At 36.6% G+C, this 18,983-nt stretch overlaps 1 protein-coding gene and 1 long non-coding RNA gene across 2 annotated transcripts in view; one reads left to right on the plus strand and one right to left on the minus strand.

Annotated features, from left to right (window-relative positions):
• Nucleotides 1–18,983, minus strand: part of RARB (retinoic acid receptor beta) — an 851,244-nt gene that overhangs the window by 774,259 nt on the left and 58,002 nt on the right. The window lies entirely within an intron of this gene.
• On the plus strand, nt 428–18,596 carry LOC138992522 (uncharacterized). The gene is made up of 3 exons (XR_011468104.1): nt 428–514; nt 17,245–17,327; nt 18,273–18,596. It is a non-coding gene; the product is annotated as an uncharacterized lncRNA (long non-coding RNA).

An 18,983-nucleotide genomic window follows, 5' to 3' on the forward strand; every position in this document is an offset into this window, starting at 1 on the left:
TTTTTTGGTCAGATGGGCAAAAAAATGTATTTTTTTTTTTTTGGTGTGCTGCAGAATTTTAGTGATTATGTGTGCCATGAGATGCAAAAGGTTGAAAATCGCTGGCTTATGCCCCACTCCACGTTGACTGGGCAGACGAGAGCTCTGTTCTGTGCTTTGGCCTACCTGCAAGATCCTCCCAGTTTCCCATCACATTTTGTTCCCAGCTACATTGCCTGGAGCCTTTTGACTCTGAACAAAGAGAGCAGGCAGGAACAACAGGGTGTCCCACACACCTCTGGGCTCCCTGCCAGGAGCCACTCCAGCCCCGCAGGCCAGTGTCCCAAGCACAGTATGTGCCTGCCCTGCTCCAACCTGCTTCCCAAAACTACCTAGCCCATAAAGCCGACACAGAGGTAGCTTTTAGATAAGACCACTTTCTGTGCAACAAGCAAGACAGAGACTGTGGAGAGAAGGCTGGGGAGCAGCAGGAGCTCTCCAGGGACCGCAGGAATTTTCCAGATCAGAGGACTTGGTGAGTGCAATGGTTTCCGGTCCCTTCCACTTTCACAGTGGGCGGGGCATTCTCCAGGTGCCCTGGACTACCTGCAGGATTGCGGCAGCGCATTCCCAGACACACCACCCAAGCCCATTTCTGGCCCAAACAAAGGGTGCAGGCCAGGCTCACCAGGGCCTTACTTCCTCCAACTGGCTTCCCACCTAGAGTTGATCCAGCTCCCTAGGCCAGTGCTCCAGACACCTTAGGCACCCATTCAGCTGCTGCCAGCCTGGCAACACCACCCAACACACACAGCCTATACAGGGGCTGCTTCTATGTAAGGCTACTTTTTCAGGACTGGAAGAGATAGCTATTTGCCTAATTCATAGAAACAAATATAGGAAGTCAAACAAAATGGAAAAAAAACACACAGAAAAATACCTCTCAAATGCAAGAACAAGTAAAATCTCTAGGGGTTGGGGCAGGGAATCCTGAAGAAAAGGAGTAAGTAATTTGCCTAATAAAGAATTCAAAGAAACAGACATAAAGATGCTCACCAAACTTGAAAGGAATAGCCGAACTTAAGGAGAACTTTGTAACCCCGTAGACAACTTCGTTTCTTTAATATGACATTTTCTCCTTTTTTTCCTGTTGACTCAAACTGGCCTCACCCAGCACCCTGACTCACCTGAATGCTTCTCCCTCGCATGTCCATTCCCATCATCATTAAGCCCTCAAGACCATTCGGATCTGGTCAACATCAAACAATCTTAGGAACAAAGCCTCATGTGTATTGAACTCTGAGACAGCATTTCAGTCGAACTAGAGATAACATCTAAGTCTCAGTTGTGTTTCAGCTCCAGGACCAGGAAAGCATTCAAACCAGATGAAGTGATGCCATGGCTGACATAAGGACCAAATGCACTCATCAACTACCCTACCCTAGCACTGACCAATCAGTAGAGACCAGGACCCTAACTCCCTAAGTCACCATGATTAATGATTTTTTTCCCTGTATAACCCACCCCCTGGAAGCCAATTTAAATGGGCAGAGGACCTGCAGAGATATTTCTCCAATGAAGACATACTTATGTCTAATAGACATATGAAAAGATGTTCATCACTAATCACCAGGGAAATGCAAATTAAAACCATAATGATATATCACCTCACAGCTGTCAGAATGGCTATCAGTAATAAAGCAACAAATAACAAATGCTGGTGAGGATGTGGAGAAAAGGGAACCTTCATTCACAGTTGGTGGGATTGTAAATTAGTAAAGCCACTAGAGCAGCGGTTCTCAACCTGTGGGTCTCAACCCCTTTGGTGGTCAAACGACCCTTTCACAGGGGTCGCCTAAGAACATCCTGCATATCAGATATTTACATTACGATTCACAACAGTAGCAACATTACAGTTATGAAGTCGCAACGAAAATAATTTAAATCAAAGCATGGTTGGGTCACAACATGAGGAACTGTATTTAAAGGACCAGAAGGTTGAGAACCACTGCACTAGAGAGATTCTTTTAAAAATTTTAAATAGAGCTGCCACAAAATCCATCAATTTCACTTCTGGGTATTTATCTAAAGATAACAAAAGCACTAATTCAAAAATATATATGCACCCCTATGATCACTACAGCATTATTAGAAATAGCCAAGATATGAAAGCAACCTAGATGTCCAGCAAATAGATAGATGAAAATGTGATATATATATATATATATATATATATATATATATGCTTGCCATTTTGAACTACATGGTTGGACTTACAGGGTATTATACTAAATGAAATAAGTCAGACAAGGACAAACACAATATGATTTCACTTATAGGTAGAATCTAAAAAACAAAAAAAAATGAATAAATGAAACAAAACAGGTCCATAGATATAGAGAAGAAACTGATGGTTGCCAAATGGGAGGACAGGTTGAGCAATGAAAATAACTTTCTTTTAATTTAAAAGAAGAAATTAGGGATCATTCTGACGCATTCTCCCAGAAACACAGCACTGCCAACTACCATTCTGTGTCATGCACTGCGGTAAAATATAGTCTTAATTTTGAAACAGTGTCTGGCACTATGAGAAAAAATATAACATCAAAAATAACCAACAGTTTAGTCAAGGTTATTTTTTTTATATGGAAACCGACCAATTTAGCCTTAGCTTACTTTTATTTAGACTTAGTTTAGGATTTTTTAGATAATACAGGCTAATGCTATGATGATTCATCTTTTCTAACAATAGCTTGATAAAATAGCCCTTTACCTATTTTTGTTTGGAAGAACCAACTCTATATTTCAAACTTTAAGAATTTGGCAAGTATTTACCCTAAGCTATTTCAAGAAAAATCATGCTTTGATTCAAATGATATTATTCTGAATCCCCTAAAATATCTGTGCCCTTTGCAGATGACGGTGTTTATTGCTCACAGCCACTATGCCACTTTTATGTTGAGGAAGTGGGCGAAGATCTCTTGATGGCTAGAAAGGGAGGCACCTCCCATCCTCAGGGGATAAAACCAGCTATGATCATTCCTATTTGGGAATGGGCCCAAAGATGGGCAAGTGGTCTGTTCTGGCTAAGGAGATGTAAGGAAAAATTTGCTGCGAAGAGGCATACTATTCAAAATAAAAAGACTAAGCCTTCTCAGGAGGAGGCATTTTGCCTTTTACGTCATTTTTTGGAATGTGGACATGATGCTTTGGTTTGTTATAACCATTTAGGGACAAGCATGAGAGTAAAATCCAACATATTCAAGATGACAAAGCAGAACGCTAGGAAGAGCTGATTCTTGGGATCATTGTTACTGGTTGAGCCAATGCCAGCAATCCTTGCCTACCAGCTTCTTACTCTATAAATAAAATAAACTTTTATTTAAAACAAGAATTTGATTTTTTTGCTCTTAGCAGCTGAACATATTCATAATTATTTTGCAAAGAGAGTTCATGGAGGAGATATGTTGGTAAGAAAATAACCCAATTATTAATTGATTGCCTTATTATTTTAATTTTGAAGTATTTCTATCAATATACAATTATTTGCAATATTGATGACTTTTTAACTCAAAGTCTCATACAGAGACACAAATTTGCTTTAACTGTCCTGTTGTTACAGGGTTATCATTAATAACTATAATATTTGCCTTTTCAACCATAAGGGCCCATTTTATTAACAGGATTCTGTCCCACTTTTTCTTCAGACTCAGGAATATCATCCTTTCTTTAGATAGTCTCCCTCTTTGTTAATATTTAAAATAGACATATATAGATCAACCTGGTCTTTTGAAATAATTAGTAAGTTCTAAAAAATCATTTATAGTTTTGTTTTGTTTTTAACTAGTAGTTTTACCAAGTCTAGTGAGGGCAAATACATGACTAATCCTCCTGTATATTTTCTCCCTCTGACCAAGACATGGCTTTAAATTCCTTCTGAAAAAATTAAAATATAATTAAACTCCCTATTCCAGAAAGCTACTACCAATCATTCAAATTTGGAAAATACTACAAAATGTATGCACAGCCTTCATCTAGTGGTTTGGCAGTTAATTTAAACATGATTAGTAGTCAGTAGCCTTCTTGATTATCAGGTTGGCTGTCATGGTATCACAGTGTTTGTGTTCAAGTCACCCTTACTTTACGTAATAACAACCCCAAAGTGCAAACTGAGTGATGCTGGCAATTCAGATACACCAAAGACAAGCCATAAAGCACTTTCTTTAATGAAAAGGTGAATATAGTACAATAAGATATTTTGAAAGAGAGAAGTCACATTCACATAACTTTTATGACAGTATATTGTTATAATTGGTTTATGTTTTGTTATTGTTGTTAATCTCTTACTATGCTTAATTTATAAATTAAACTTTATCATAGGTATGTGTGGTATAGGAGAAAATATTATATCTATATAAGGCTTGGTACTATCTGCACTTTCAGGCATTCCTGGGGTTTTGGGATGTATGCCCCTTGGATAAGGGAATTACTGTACTCTACAGAAATTTCAGAAATTGTCCAGTACACTTGTTCTTCGCGGTTTATGAACAAAAAAAAGAAAGAAAGGCAAAAGAGTGGTTGCAAACTGACAGGCAGGTGTCTTGGGTCCTTTGTGCTGGGCATGAAATATAAGCAGAGCTGGTGCTTTTAATGACCCAGACGCTATTAAAATAAAACGCAGAAGCAGACACAGTGAGTTTTCAGATCATTGAAGCAACCCCTTAGGGGAAACTGTTACATTGTTTGATTTGGATGCTAAACACAATCTAAGTACCTTTCCCAACCTATAAAATAGTGAAATGATTCAAGGAGATTCTCTTCCTTCTGCAGCCTATCTTTGGGAGGAAGCAAGTGTAAGCTTAATTCTTCTTGGATCTGGTTCGCTTTTATTGCAGCAACCTCTTCCACAGCCCTGGGGTAGAAGCTGGGGCCAGGGAGAAAGCAGCTTTCCCTGCCTTGGTCTCTTTCCATAATAGCTGGTGAGAACTAAGCAGCTTGCCAAAGGCTTTCTCAATGTGGCACGAGTGGTATTATTATTCATCAACTTTAATATTTTTAGTGACTCATATCTGAAATTAGATCAAGGGCCTGACCCATTTAACTTCAGCAGGTTGCTGGTGGCTGAGAAGTGATTGAAAGCCAGAACTTTGGCATATTACAAAAACGGGACAATCACTATTATGTAAGAGTCATGAAGTAAATGACAACTGATACTAAATATTGTCTTGGAAGGAAAATCTATAGCGCACGTTGTAATTGTAATAACTTACAGAGAAAGAGATTATAAAGTATCAAGAAAAATATTCCTGTCAATTCAGATAAACATCTTATATATAATTTTGGACATAGGATGTGCAGGTATTTTAATTGCTGGGAGGCTATTGGGTTAAATATTTAAAAGTTCCTTTCACTAAAAGAAACTAAAATTTGGAGGGGGAGGGAGGGAGAAGAGTGTGTTTAAAATTTTTAAAAACGTGTTGTGGAACTGGCAAGAAAGAAAGGAATCAACAGACACGAAGAAAGAAAAAGGGAAGGAAGGGAGAAAGTTAATTAGCTAGGTGGGAAATCTGGGATATAGGGAAGCACCCAGGGCCACTTTTGATTTCTGTAGAACCCTGGTGACCTTGGACTCTGCTATTTGGTGATGATCCATGAGACAGAGGAGATGGAATGTAAAGAGACAGTAGTTTGAAGCAAGAGGCCTAAGCAGGGACCCCAAAGGGCTCATCTCAGTGAGAAATAAATATACAGCACAGAGAGAGACAGCAAGGTGCTTGCCTGTCATGTGTTGGCCCTGTGCACACAGAAAAATAATTCCTCCCTGAAGATTCATGATGAGCCAGCCTGGTGTGGACCCAGATTTTCTGGAGTAAAATTTCAGCAAGTTATGCAAGGAGGCCTCTTGAATAAAATGAATACAAGATTATGAATATAAGGGTAAGTATTAAAAATATTTACTTGGAGTAAAAATAATCATAATAAGATATAAATTTGAAGAAGCTGTCAAAAATAAAAAAATCCAGAACATAACATGTTCTATTAAATAATTGTCTGACACAGCATGTCAATGATGTTTTCCCATGTTTTTTTGTCTGCAATTCCTTGACCACCTCTTTATATGACAGAAGTTTTGTTGTATTAATTCTATTGAGGGGATAAAAAGATAATTTAGTCTTTTCCACCATGTTTGATCAAAAACAGTCTTTTTAGGTCAATACTTTAAAAAGACTCCTTCTGCTTCACAATTCAATATTGGTGAGATGAAAAATTTTAAGATTATTAAGTGTGACAAAGTCTGTATTTTTTCTGCATTTGTGAGCTGGAAAGTTTCAGGGCTTTTTTTTTTTTTTTTTACAATTTCTTGTACAGTGGCCAATCTTAAATATGCTTGAATTGATGATATGCATGAATAGATGTTCTCATTAAACTGATGTATTATGAGTTTTGTTTCCATCTTCAATGTTAATATCTCTTGTCAAAGCAGCATAAACTTAAAGTTTTTCGACATATTTATATGTCTCACCTCCTTTCATCAGTTGGATTGTAAAACAATCAAGATTCTACTTGCTACTTCTATTTGACATTTCTCTCTTCCTCTTCATGAAATATTGCTCTTGGTATGATAAATTTTTTATTATAATTTACTTTTTGATGCCAGGATCATTTCTCTTGATAGCATTGGCAATCTTTATTGCTATTGTTTCAAATTCCATTTTTTTAATCTGAATTTTCTCTCAGTTCTTAGGAAATAGATTTTAAGATGACAAAATATATCTGAAAAAGGCCTATAGATAATGATGTACTTTGTTAAAGCATTCCAAAATGCCCGTCCAAATTGCAGTAAAAATATTACATTCCCAACTAAATTCTTACTCAGAACCCAGAAAGCCTGAGGCAACTCCAACATCACCTAGTGGGAAGGAAAGTATGACAGAGGAGATGATGGCATGTAAAGAGACAGTAGTTTGAAGCAAGTGCTGTTTAAATATCATACTTTGACAATACTGATAAAAACATAAGCCCCAATGAACACAGTGCTATTTCTTCTCCAGGTCTTGTACTTGTCTTGCCAGTGAGGATTCCCATAGGGGCCAGCAGCTAAATTTTATTATTTTCCCAGGAAAATGATTTTTCAAGCCAACCTTCACATCACTTGAAAGCTGGAATTCTGCTAAATGTATAGGACAGAAAGCCTCAAGTGCAAATTTAATTTACAGTGGTCCCCAGTTGGTAATGCCTTCAGGTAATGAGATTATAACACATTGAAATCCCCTGTGGATGGGTTAATGTTTTTATTCTTATCTCAAAACTATTTCCACTTTACTGTGAGTGCCTGAAGAAATGTACAGACTTTAGAATAAAACTTGCCTACATGGAATGTTGGGATTATGGAATATAAAAAAATATGTTGAATACATTTGAAAGCATCAAAGATAGGCAGGAAGACATGAGCAAAGAACAAGATTTTTATTTTAAAAAATATTTGAGAATAAATCAAATGGAACTTTTAAAAATAAAAATGATCAGATTTAAAACTAAACAGCAAATAAGACAAACATGAAGATGTTATTAGAAAATAAGAGATACAGTGAGGCACAGAAGCTGTATTGAGAAGGGATAGTAAGTAAAAAAAATATTCCAGAAGGAGATGAGAGACAACGTCAAAGAGGCACAATTAAAAAGATAATGGCTGAGCCCTAAATCATCAGCCTGCGGACTGAAAGGTCCCAGGTTCGATTCCGGTCAAGGGCATGTACCTTGGTTGTGGGTACATCCCCAGTAGGAGGTGTGCAGGAGGCAGCTGATCAATGTTTCTCTCTCATTGATGTTTCTAACTCTCTATCCCTCTCCCTTCCTCTCTGTAAAAAATCAATAAAAATGTAGTTTTTTTAATAAAAATATAATGGCTGAGAACTTTCTAGATTTTCTCATAGGCAAAAATATTACTATTTAGAAAGCCCAATAAATCCCGAAGAGGATAAATAACAGGATGTATGTACAAAGACACATAGTCAAACTTCAGAAGAGCAAAGAAAAAGTACGGATCTTCAAAGTAGACTGAGAAAGAAGACAAGTTACCTAAAAATGAACAGGGAATATAATGATGGCTAAGTTCTCAATAATAACAATAGAAACTACGAAAAAATAGAATTATATCTTCAGGGTTCTGAGAAAAGTAACTATCAAATAAGAATTAAATACTCAGTAAAATGATTACCTTTTTAAAATTGATGATGAAATAAAAAAAAATGTTAGACAAACAACAACTGTTTACCACTTACAGCAATAAACTCTCACTAAATATTGAAGGTATGTTATTCAAGCAGGAGGAAAATTATTATTGTGATTATTCTAAAATGTAAGAGAAAATAAAAGAAAAATGTATCAGTAAATCTAAACAAATATTGAATTATGAAATGATGATGATGATGTCTATATATTTGTATGGTTTAAAAAAGCACTATGAAGACCCTTGTGTGGCTCAGTTGGTTGGAGCATTGTCTCATACACCAAAACTTTGCTGGTTCTATTCCCAGTCAGGACACATACTAGGTTGTGGGTTGGATTCCCGGTAATGGTTCATATGGGAGGCAAGCGATCAATGTTTTTCTCTCACATCGATGATGTTTCTCTTTCTCGTTCTTCCTCTTTCTCTAAAAGTCAATTGAAAAATTTTCAGGAACTCAATAAATGTGTTTAATAGAAGATTAGACAGAGCAGACAATAAAATTAGTGAAACAGAAAGTAGGCCAAAAAATTATTAAGGATGAAGTATAGAAACACAAAAGGATGAGAAATATGGAGGAGAGGGTGAACAAAACAGAAGTTACCATGAACAGGTAAGAATTTAATTAGAGTCCTAGAATGAGAAGAAAAAGAGAATGAGGCAGAGGCAATACTCGACAAGATAATGTATGAGAATTTTTCAGAACTGAGGAAGGACACCAATATGCTGATTCAAAAAGAGCAAAAGATCACAATCAATATAAACAAAATAAAAAATCCACACTGAGACATGTGATATCAAAACTCCAGCAAGTTTAAAGATAAAGACAAAATCATAAATAACAGGCTAAGGAAAAAATCAAAACCTTAAAAAAAATAGTGGTTAGATTGACAGCTACAATGGAAATCAGAACATATTAGGATAATATTTTCAATATACCTGCCCCCAACAAATCTATCAAATTAGAATTTTAAACCCAGCAAAAATATCTTTTGATATTATAGGTAACTTTTCTTAATTTGTCAAACAAAAACTAAGAAAATTTACTGCCAGCATATCAACATTAAAGAAAACAGAAAAAAGTGAAGATAATAGGTAGAAAAATTACAAAAATTAAAATTAAAAATAGAATGCAGAAGTAAATGTAATTGCAAGTTAGAGATAGAAGGTATAGGAAAAAATGAAGACCAAACAAAATGATGAATATGTCAGTAAAATTAAATAAAATATGACAGTATAAACAGTAATAAAAATTGTATTTGTATAAAATAAAATATACAATTAAAATGCACACAAAAATAGTCAGAAGAAAGAAACATAAAATTAAAGTATTCCAAGGTTCTTTTACTGTTCGGATCAAAATATAGGAGCAAATTATCATTAAGTGTTGATTAGTAAAGGATGCAGATTATATTTTTTTGAGTAAGTGTAATACTGTAATCTTTCAAAATACCAGACAAAGTAAACTTTAAACTAATAAAAGGTCTTTAGTCAAATATCATTCTCTATTCATGGTTTCTTCATAATGATTATTCACTAGGAAGAAATAACAATTCTATATTTTTATATACCTAAACTCATTTTCTAAATGTATAAAGATCTGAGAGAAATACAATGAGAAGATAAGTAACTCCACAATCATAGTAGATTTTAAAACAGTTTTTTGTAACTTTTCAGACATGCACCAAAACTATCAATAATCCTATATAATAAAGAGGTAATATGCTAATTAGACTGGAGGGTGGAACAACCCTCCAGAACGACCAGTGGGCGGGGGGAGGAGCCGAGGGGCCAAGAGGCAGCCAGGGCTGCAAGGGCTGAGGAAGATGGGGCTGTGAGGGCCAAGTTCCTTGCACTAATTTCATGCATCAGGCCTCTAGCATAATCATAAAAATCAACCTAATGTATACAGAGTATTTCACCCAACACCTTCAGAAACATTTTCTCATCAAAGACAAACTGAACATTTACACAATTACTTACTGGGTCACAAATCTGTCCCAAGAAAATTCAAATGGCTGGAAATACACAGAGAATGTTTTCTTATCACAATTCATTTAAGCAGAAAATTAAAAGCTTCAGTCAGTCAAAAAAGAGGAGAAAACTTCCATATGGTTATAAATTAAAGCTTAACGTTTATAAATCACACATGATTAAAGAAGTAATCAAAATGGAAATTAGAAAGTTTTTTAACTGAATTACAACAAAATGTTATATTTCAAACCTTATAGAATGCTCTAAAGTAGAGGGTTTTTTTCAACCTTAACACAATTGACATTTATGAGTGGATAATATTTCTGGGAGGGGGAGGGTGCTGTCCTGTGCATTGTAGGATGCTTAGCGTATTACTGGCTTCTACCCACTAAAGGCCAGTAGCACTTTTCTCCAGTCACTTTTGTAACTTTTTGTCACACATTAATAAAGAAGTATAATATATAGGATTATTGTAGTTTATTATATAGGATTATTGATAGTTTTGGTGATAGTTTGTAACAATGAAAAATGTCTGCAGATGTTCCCAAATGCTCCCCCAGGCTAAGACAAAATCACCTGAGGTTGAAAAACCACTGTTACAAAGTGATGTCTAGAGGGGGGGAAAAAGGCCAAACATCATGAGCTCAGCACACTTTCATTTATCTACTTCCAGTCAGAGAAAGACAAGTATCACGTGATTTCACTCATATGTGGAATCTATCACATGATCTCGCTCATATGTGGAATCTAATGACCAAAATAGATCCAAAGACATAGAAGCATGAATCAGACTGTTGAATCTCAGAGGGAAGGGAGGGTGGGGCTGGGAAGAGATCAACCAAAGAACTTGTATGCATATATGCATAATCCATGGACATAGACAATAGGGTGGTGAAGGCCTGAGGTGGGGGGCAGGGGCAGGCTAGAAGAGGTCAATGGGAGGGAAAAAGGGACATATGTGATACTTTCAACATTATATATGTATAATAAAATAAATAAAAATAGGAAGTATGAAGAATAGTATATCAAATCATAAGAATGGAGGGAAAAATAACTATAAGAGCAGAAAGTAACAACATAGAAAACAAAAAGAATAAAGGGAACCACTAAAGCCAAGTTTTTCTTCTTGAAAGGATTAACATGCTTTCTATATCTAGGACAAGATTAATCAAGAACAGGAGAGAAAACCAAATAACCAAAAACAGTAATGAAAAACATTAATATTTTTATATGACTTTTTACAAAATACCAAGATTATTTCATTATAGTGCTTTCTAATCTAAATCAATACCATACTTAAGGAACATGATAAGTTTATATACTACATTCAATTAATTTTTATGATCTTTGTAGACAACTAACCAATATTTTCCCCCCAGTAATTATGGTGAGCCTTTGTAGCTTTTTCTTTATTATGAAGATACTGAATTAAATATTTTTCAAATTTTATTCATAATGTTTTGTGCATTGATGTCTTAGAAAGGGGTAAGAATGGATGAAAGACTCTCTAACTGGTAATGCCAGAAGGTCATCCCGGTCCTGCCCTTTCTTCAGGCCTTCAGGTTTATCAATCAGTTTCACAAATAACCTACTGCATGCCATCTATACACAAAATATTCACTCAACCATTCACCCATTTAATGAATATTTATTGAGGATCTATTATGTGCCAGTCACTGAACTGTGCTCTGGGGGAAAATTATGAACAAAAGAGATAAGGTTTCTCCACTCCCCCCAATAAGGCCTTTTGTACATTCTGGAAAGGCTACCAAAATCCAAGTGTGGCTGGATTTTCAGTCACCGAGAACACTCAGTGCAGTGCTTTCTGGAGCCTACTATTTTTTCAGTTTGTAGTGGAACTTTATTGTTAGATAAAATGAATAATGGATCTACTAACTGACCCTTTGATTAACAAGAGTTCCTTAAGGGGTATCCCTTAGGAAAAATATTAACACAATCACTGTTTAGAGGTCAGATTTCTACATGGCTCACTTGAACCAGTTACATAAGGAAATCAGTGGCTGACCTATAAAATGAAACTCATGCTTATATTTCAGGCATTTGTGTTGCATAACAAGATAGTATTAAAAAGTACATTTGAATTATAAATACTAAGTTCTAGCCGATGATATGCAGACTGAAGTAGAGAAAAGTGCATTGATGCACTCAACTTACTTTGAAATATATTTAAAAATATGATATATTGATGGATGGACATGGACAAGGTACAGAGGGATATGTGATAAAGCCAAGTGTATTAAAATATGTATGTGAAACTAGGGGGTGGATATCTGGGTGTTCATTGTATAATTCTTTCAGTTTCTCTGTATATTTGAAAATGCTTATAATAAAGTATTGAAAAAATGTTAACCAAAAATAAAGTATATACATACTTTTAAAGCAGATAGTACTAGTTTTCTGGAATTAATGTTTATGTTTTAGTTATGCAAATATGCAAAAGTACATTGTTGTAAAAAAATATTCAAACACTATAGATAAAATCTTCCTTGACCAACTCCCCAAATCCTAGACCATTCTCTAGAACTAAACTTTGTTATGAAATTGGGGTGTATATTTCAGATTCACATAAATATTCATATATGTATCTGTGAGTGTGTTTATGAAAATATGCCAGTCTTTCCCTCTGGAGTTGTATCTGATACACAGTAAGTGCTCAAGAAATATGTATTAAGAAATATCACCCTTTAAAATTGATTAAATATCCAGCAAATAGGATAATAGTAGTAGTACCCTATAGAAAAAAAATACTTTTTTTGTGACCTCCCTATGCCAATTTGCAGTCAGTACCTCCAGTCCAACTTGACATAGAGTTGAATACAGTATTGACTTGAGAAATAATCACTTTCAAAAGCTTAGCCATTTACTCACTCACGCATTAATTGATGCAATCAATAAGCAATTTTTGAGAACATCCTAAGTTACAGCACTATGCTTAAGCTGTCAGCTTATAACAGGGCTTTCAACTTTGGCACTATTGACATATTGAACATTTTTTGTTGTGGGGCTAGCTGGTGAATTGCAGGATGTTTAGTAACAACCCTGACCTCCACCAACTTCTTGTCAGTAACACTACTCCCTCCAGTCTTGACCATCAAAAATGTCTCCCGATATTTCTAAGTGTTCCCTTAGGGGCAAAACCATCCCCAGTTAAGAAGCACTGGGCCACAAGAAGGCTGTAGCCTTTATCCTGGGCCGTAGCTTTAGGCCTGTGTGTAACAGTATCCCTTGAGCATACACACCACCCCTAGGAGATGACCACTTACGTAAGGTACTGTAACTTTTAAAACACAAACATCACATCATTCTCCCTATCCTCTTCCTCTCTGTTGTCTAGAAACTTACATTTTTAGAATTATAAACAGAAAAACATATCATTAAAGTACATTTCCATGCAATATAGCTACCATCCCTCCCTTTTCCAAATGTCCTATGCTTCTGAGGGAGAGAGTATAGATGGGGTTGGAGGGGCATAGAGAATGAGATCAGAAATTATCCCAAATCCATCAAAGTTCAATTTTATCCTTTTCTGATAGAGAAAACGTCCTGGCACCTTCCATGGAATGGAATAAAACAAGTACAGATTTAATCTTCATTAGGGCATCATGCTACAGATCTAACCTCCCTAAGCCTTGGGTAAGCCATGGGCATGCCCTGAGGATCACCTGACCAACTGGCCTCTAACTCCTCACCTGCAATTCTGTAAGCACCGTACCTCATATAGGGGTGATATATAGTGAATTTCAATAAATATTTGTGGCATGGATGGATGAATCATAGTATATAATATGTAAGAGAAATGTGACACCAAACAATTGCTATTGTCTATAGAAGCATTGTTGACCCTGCTCTGTGATTAAAGATATATACCTTTTTCTTTGTTGTTCAACACCAGCAATTTTTGTTTGTTTACTTATATTAATCCTCACCAGAAGATAATTTCTCCAATGCTTTTCAGAAAGAGTGGAAGGGAGGGAGGGAAGGGGGAAAAGGAAAGAAAGAAAGAGAGAGAGAGAGAGAGAGAGAGAGAGACATCAACTTGTTGCCTCCTGCATGTGCCCCAACTCAGGGTGGGGAATGACCCCAAACCCAGGAAATGAGCCACACTGGCCAGGGCAAGGATATATTAAAAATATAATTAAAAAATCATTTTTTTAAGAACCTGCATGCTAAAACCTAAAAGTTTACATAGAGACGATTTCAGTTCAATTCTACCATATGGAATATTTCAATTTAGTTCTATGGTCCCATATTTTTATAGAATACTAATGTAAGTGTGATTCATTAACCTCATTTATACATTCATCAAGAAAATAGAGTAGTAACTTATAGTCACTGTAAATGGACTCATTATGAAAGTAATTTGCAAATTATATTGTCTTTACTCTCTAAAAGAAACTACACATTTTATTCACATGGCAAACTAATTATTATTTTAGAAGTCCTAAACCATATTTCTCATTTTACAAATTTTGCTTTGCACAGATCTCTCAAGTCACTCATAGTAGTCCCTCCCTTATCCAGAGGGCACATGTCCCTAGACTTCCTTCCAGTGGATGCCTGAAACTGCCAATAGTAATGAACCCTATAGGCACTGTTTTTTCTTTTACAGACAAACCTTTTCATTTAAAGGAAGCACTTTGAAGCTTCTCCATGGCATATCCAAATTGCCAGCATCACCACTTTCACACTTGGAGCCATTAATCAGGTAAAGGAAGGGTTACTTGAACACAAGTACCGAGATACCGCCACAGTCCACCTGATAACCAAGACAGCTATGAAGCGACTAACGGGTGGGGAGTGGATACCACGTGGAGATGCTGGACAAAGGAGTGATTCTCATCCTGGGTAGGTTGAAGCAGGATGGCTCAAGATTTCATCACACTACTCGGAATGGCCCACAATTCAAAATTGTACATTTCTAGAATTTTCCATTTAATATTTTCAGACCATGGTTGACTGCAGGTAACTGAAACTGCAGAGAGCAAAGCTATAGAGAAGTTCTTATATTTTTTTAAATTGAATTTACTGGGGTGACAGGATCATATTGGTTTCAGGAGTGGATTTCTGTGACAAGATCTGCACATTGCATTGTGTGCCCACCACCCAAAGTCAAGTCATCTTCCATCTCCATTTATTAGGCCCTTTTCACTCCCAACCCCCATGTATTCTTTACATAAAATTACATCATGTATATTTGCCCAGCAGAATTGTAATTATACCACTTACATAAAGCTCAAAATAAAAGTCAAAATTCTCATTTAGAATATGCTATATTTAAATGCAATTTTCTTTCCCTCTCTGATTTGTATATTACTGCCTTGACCCTGGGAAAAGTGTGAAATCATCTGGGGTGTTTTTTTTCTATTTTTGTACTAAGGCATTTTTTAAACTCTAAAATGTAACATAGAATTCAAGCAGCATGGGAAGAGCTTTAAATACAATGTTTAACCCTCATTGGAGATATAAAATCCATCATCTGAAGCAGGTTTTATGTACTTCCTATGGAGTAGGACTCATAATACTGTTTATTACTGAGACTAGACTGGTTCAATTTAGTTTCCCAGGGGAAAGAAAAGAGCCCCATTTATTACTCATAGAGATGCACCATACAATAGAGTCTGTCATTCTTTAGCAGCTTTAATTCAGTAGTCAGAGGATGTTACTGTTAGAGGATAATTTACTAACAAAAGCAATAGACCCAAATTGCTTAGCAAAAGCATCAACATGGACTGGCAATGACTGTATGTGGGTGTCAGGGGGAAACAGAGGGACAGGTTCATTTCTGGTGAAGTTCAGGGTCTGAGGATGCCTCTCCACCCGATCCTCTGTGGATGAGTCTTCATAGCCTGGCCCTGGTGCCATTCGGGCTCCACTTGCAGGGCCTGCCCCTCCAGGTCTCTACTACCTGGGCATCGCCTCTCAGGTGCTACCCTACAAACCCTCCTCTGGGGGCTCCAGGAATCTCCCAGAATTTGTAACCCTTCAGCTAAAGCTAAAGGCAGGTGTGGGGTCCGATTTCAGCTGCACATTGGCATCACCATGGAACTGTTAAAAAAAATCACCACCCTGGTGTTGGGTTTTCTTTGCCAGGCAGGATGTTATTGGAACAACTGACAAAAATCTCAACCAGGCTGTAGGTGAAATAGTACTCTTGTTAGCATCCTGAATTTCAGTAACTGTTCTGTGGTTGTGGATGGGAATTCCTTGTATTTGGGAAATATGCATGAATAACTAGGGCCAAAAAAAATCATATCTGCAACTTACTCTTAACGAGGTCCAGAATAATTATATTTGGGGGCAACTGGGTGTAGGGTGTTTGAGAGTTCTTTATATTATCGCAAATTTTTTGTAAGTGTGGAATTATACCAAAATAAAAAATTGTAAAAAAACAAGTAAGACTCATGCCTAGGTCCCACTGACACTTAAACCAGAATCTCTGGAGATATGAGGCATCAGTATTTTTATATCTTCCAGGCCATTCCAGTGTGGAGCTGGAATTGAGAACCACTGAAGTAAACATGCCAGTGAGAGAGAGTACACAAGAGGGAGGCCAGGGGACAGGGGTGAGCCAAAGGGGCAGTTCAAGTTCACATAGAGGTAGCCAGTTATTTTTGTTTCAAAGTTGATTTTCTACCAGCATCTTCTGGATTTGCCCCAGACATGAGGACAAATGACAACCACTTGACAACATTATTTTAAAACAACCACAAGCACTCATGTTAGCAGGATGGAATGAGGCACAACTTCTTAAATTATTCACCCTTTACCCACTGAGTTTTCACTCCCTTAAATAAGAATCAACTATACTTTTCTCACTGTATCTTACAGCAATCAAATGTTTACAGTTTTGATGGAATTAGTCACTTTTAGGAATTCTTTACTCTCGCCTGGGCATTTTCAAGTAAAATTTACATGTGCAGTATATTTTTGAATATGAATTGAAAGAAATCTTACAGCATACAATTACATAAATGCTTCCCAGTTGCTACAAGATTCTGAAGTTGGCAATGAATTTGTCACCAGAATGTAAATCTCCTTCACAGAAATCTGTGGATTTTTATCAGACATGACTGCTATGGCCAACATTTACTCCACTGAGAACTTCAACTTCACTACGCTCTCCTTGGTGAGTATATTTTTAAGAAATGCTTTATTTAAAAATACACTTTGCATCTCCTGTCCAGCTCCTTTAACAATAATCTGGGAGGGAAATCATCTGTTATTAAATGCAAACTCTCTTCTTGCTACTATCATTGATAGAGGTTTTAATGATTGTTTTATTTTCTTCCATTGCCTACTTTGAACTTTAATATAGAGGGTATGAGTCTCAGCCTATATGTTTACAAAGTAAATTTAATTTTGTTGTAACTAAGCTTACTTTCTATGTTGAGCACTCAACCCGAGGATGGTAGGTGTGGTAGGCTGAATAATGGCCCTTCAAAGATCTCCACGTCCTAACCTCTGCAACTTGTTACCTAATGTGGCAAAAAGGGACTTTGTAGATGTGATAAAATTAAGGAGCTTGAGACAGGGAGATGACCATGGATTATCTGGGCGGATCTGATGTAATCATAAATGTCTTTATATGAGAGAGGACACTGTGAATATGGAAACAGAGAGGGAAGACGCTACATAGCTTTGAAGATGGAGGAAAGGGCTTCAAGCTAAGCACTAGAATCTAGAAAAGTCAGGGAGATCTTCTTCTAGAGCAACGGTTCTCAGCCTGTGGGTCACAACCCCTTTGGGGGTCGAACGACCCTTTCACAGGGGTCACCTAAGACCATCCTGCATATCAGATATTTGCATTACGATTCATAACAGTAGCAACATTACAGTTATGAAGTAGCAACAAAAATAATTTTATGGTTGGGGGTCACAACATGAGGAACTGTATTTAAAGGGCCAGAAGGTTGAGAACCACTGTTCTAGAGTCTCCAAAGGAACACAGACACATTTTCGACTTCTGACCTCCAGAACTGTAAGATAACAGATTTGTGTTGTTTTAAATTGTTGACTAGGTGGTAATTTGTTATAACAGTAATTGGAAACTTACACAGTATTTTAAACTCAGTCTCAAGGATCCTCCCCTTCATAGGCATCAGTCAAGATCCTGGGGATCTATCACAGTGCTCAGATGCTGGGAGAGAGGCCCAGCTGGTCTTCAGGCATCCATCCACACGTGGCTGCTGACTGCTGCCATTCCTATTTGTGTGGCCCCTTCAGCTCCATGGATCCCTCCACCCTAATACCTCAGAGCAGAGGATCTGGAAGAATCTATATGGACAACTACTCTACTACTTCTAGGGGAACCTACATAATTTGTTGGAAAAGTAGGGGGAAACGTCATTGAAAGCCCTAAATAGCTTTTTCCTTTTTTCAGTTCTTTCTCTCTCACCTTGTCAGAGTGCATTTTATTTGCTATAATGTTTATTAAATAAAGAAAAACTAAAATATTAAATAATTACCATGAATTTCACAGTTTATATTGCGCAATGCCAGTTTTAAATGCAAATAGAGGAACATCTAATGCATATGCACAATCCCTAAATTACACAATTTGTCATTTGCAGCAAATTTATACATAGGTATTTTGTTTTTACCACAACAGTGAAAACGCTACAACAAAACTAACCTGACTGTTTCTATTTCAATTCTTGATCTACCAAGACACTCTATATTCAGGTTGTGATAACTAAGACAGGACTAAACCAAAAGGGAACTCTGGGTAGTCTCATCATTCCATTTCCTTCTACATCATCATCTTCAGCCTCGGTGGTTCACT

Source organism: Myotis yumanensis, unplaced genomic scaffold (assembly GCF_028538775.1).
Source record: "Myotis yumanensis isolate MYYU_CA2020_CCGP unplaced genomic scaffold, mMyoYum1.0.hap1 SCAF_14, whole genome shotgun sequence".
Lineage (NCBI taxonomy): Eukaryota > Metazoa > Chordata > Mammalia > Chiroptera > Vespertilionidae > Myotis > Myotis yumanensis.